At 44.1% G+C, this 3,007-nt stretch overlaps 1 protein-coding gene across 1 annotated transcript in view; it reads left to right on the top strand.

Moving 5' to 3' along the window:
* The window catches only part of irs2b (insulin receptor substrate 2b), an 11,240-nt gene that overhangs the window by 7,701 nt on the left and 532 nt on the right, over positions 1 to 3,007 (top strand). The gene's annotated exons all lie outside the window — the stretch shown is intronic.

Genomic DNA, 3,007 nt, shown 5'->3' with positions numbered 1-3,007 from the left:
AATAAAGTATCTATCTATCTAAACAATAACCCCTTTAATACAATTTATTTGTCTTTCAGGTTTGATGTGTTTTGACAGCAGTGAGGTTGTGCACAGATCATCATTTATGTATAGTATTCACTGGAGAAAGTGCATACTCTAGTTAACTAATAGGCTCATTCATCATAGGTCTTCATTTTGCAGCCAGAGAGCCTATTTTAAACCTATAACATACCTGTAACAATGCCTGTACTTGATCAGTTGATTACATACAGTATTTGGAGGAACACACAGTCTTCGTGCTCACCTGTCCTGTGCACCCCTCCCCTTCACACACACATACACGGCGCTCCTGGCCGTCTGATACATAACTCTTTGAGTAAAGTAGGGCGGGATGTTCCAGTGCTAGATAAAAACAAAGTCAGCCTACCATATCCTTAATTTAGCTTGGAGGTAAGAAGGATTACATTCACTTCAGGATTAGACATTGTTGAGTAGCTTGTTTTGTCTAGAGGTAGAAGAAGAGATAGAGCTTCTGTGTGTGACAGGAACACGCATGCTATATAGTACTAACACACACACACACACAGCAGGTCAGCTCAGTCTACTGGCTGATTAGAAGTTTCTCATTCATGAACAGTCCTGCTCATCATAAATCACTCCGGGCCCCAAGGCTGTGTTAATGCTCCTCCATACAGGTGTGTAATATAGTTAAGCATAGTATTGGGCAATGATAATAATGGAGGCAGTGCTAGAATATGTAGCAATGGCTTCTGGATTTGTTTTAACTTGTAGAATTTGAGCATGTTTGGTAGCCTGCAAAATTAATTGATCGGCTGAAAATTAATCAGCAGCTATTTTAATTATAATTGATGAGTAATTTTTTCTAAAGCAAAAAAGCCCACCATTAACGAGTTTCATTTATGAGGATTTGCTGCTTTTCTTTGTCACATGTGATAAGGTAAATTGAAAGTCAGACAAAACAAGTAATTTTAATGAGTCAACTTTGGCTCTGGAATACTGCGATTGGCTTCTCTTACAATTTTACAGGCCAAGCGCTTCACCGATGAGTAAACGTAGAAACTGGATAAGACTGAAGAGAATAGTTGCATGTTATCTGGAATATTTCTAACAATGAGATGACAGAGTTAACAGTGGTTGTTGTTGTTTTGTTGGTCGGACAGAGGTGTGGGAGGTCAGGTGAAGAGTCAGTCAGCGTTTGTTTGCTGGAGTGCTGCTGTAGATCGGGGAGGAGCCAGCAGGGCAGGAATGTAAACAGAGCAGATCTGAGCCTGCTGATCTCTCCCTATCTGTAGGAGGAAGCACGCATCATCAGCTCTGTCATTTGCAGAAGCTTGTGTGCAGTTGATGATCGTCTTTCTTTTCTTGCTTTTCAGAAATACAGTTAGGAGTAGTTCCACCTAAAAGCTCATTCATTTCACTGCGCAGCGGCACAGAGTTACTCTAGCAGGCGGTGCATCGACAGGCATGTTTACTATGCTCCTGAAGCACCAGAGAGGAGGCTGCTAATACATGCCTCTGTGTGTGTGTTCTAGCCCTGAATGGAGTATGGCTAAATTTAGCCTGTGAGAACTAAATAAATAATGAACAGAGCCTGTGTGTGTGGGTGGGTTTGGGACAGGGGGCGCAGACGTGTATTGTTGGCAGGGGCTGATGGATGTATGTGTGTATGTGCTCAAAAAAGAGGTGGGGTTGGGGCCATTGGGTTCATTCCCCTGCTGGACCTCTGTCCTATTCTCTCAATGCCCCCCCCCCCCTTTACCCCCAAATCTCCCTGCCCACTCACACTTTTCTCTGATCAGCATGTGTTTGAATAGCGGTGTGTGTGTCCCTGTATGCCACATTGTTGTATGGCATCATTGTTCATACAATTATATATAAATATATTTTTTTAGTGTTAATGTACATGGTGACACCTGGTTGCTAATCGGACCTGTTAGTGATTCAACTCCCCTTCCCGGCAGATCTCAGTCATTCTCACCCAAGTGTCTGCCTCTACAGGCCACTGGCTGGCCCAACCCCACCAGAAACACACACACACACACACTCAGATTGTTATGGACCGTTGGTCCCATGACCTCACTGCATTCCCGCTTCTCTCTGTCAGGTTGATTCTGTTACTGTGGTTTTTCCACCACTTCCCACCCCGGTGTTTCTATTTTCTTGTGACTCCGACACCCATGGCAATGAAGAGACCGAGCTGAGCCAGCACAGGTGGCCCCATCAATGATGTTATTTTTCAAATACTCCATAGCTCCATATTGTTGTATCTCAGATATCAGAGTCTCTATATAAATGCGTCAGCCCCTTTAGTGTGTTTTTATTCCTTTCTAATGTAAGTGTTGTGTCAAGTGTCTATAAAGCTTTAGATTTGACATCTGATTTTCTTTTACAGCGTATATGTATAGGGCAAAGAGAGAGAACAGACGTGTGTGTGTGTGTAGTTGAGGAGGGGGTAGTAGTGAGGACTCTGAATGAATGGTTTGGTTTGTTTTAGAGAATGACGATCACATCCAGCTTTGTGAAAACAGCTCTTGTTCGTGGCCGGGGAAGAGGGAGAGGAGACAACGAATGAGGGAAGAAATGCAGCCGCAGAGACAGGCTGTGTGTGTGTGTGTGTCAGCCAAGACTTCCGCTCCCATTTGATAGCTCTGCATGCAAATGAAACCTCACAAACAAGTACACCGGGGCAAGGGTCAGCACAGCTTTCCACTGGGAGAACAGCGACACTCTGAAGACTCTGGGTTTATAGTATGTGAAAATACACAGCTGTGGTGTGTGTGTGGGAAAGTGTTTTGTTTATTTGACTTCAGTAGGTGTGCAATCAAGAATACCTAGGTGTGTGTTTGTTGGTGTGTGGGAGTGTTGTTGCTGTCTCTTTTGCCGTCACTGGAGACTGCCCTGTGTCAGCTGCACAGTGCTAAATGCCACTCTGTTTTTCCCCTGCCGTGAAAGCACCTGCCACTTCAGTGTCTACCAGCTGAGGAATACACACACACACACACAC

This window comes from Morone saxatilis, unplaced genomic scaffold, assembly GCF_004916995.1.
Source record: "Morone saxatilis isolate NCDOM2014 unplaced genomic scaffold, NCSU_SB_2.0 Contig5, whole genome shotgun sequence".
Taxonomy (NCBI): Eukaryota; Metazoa; Chordata; class Actinopteri; family Moronidae; genus Morone; species Morone saxatilis.
The sequence above is the reverse complement of the archived record's forward strand: the minus strand, read 5'-3'. Positions and strand labels throughout refer to the sequence as shown.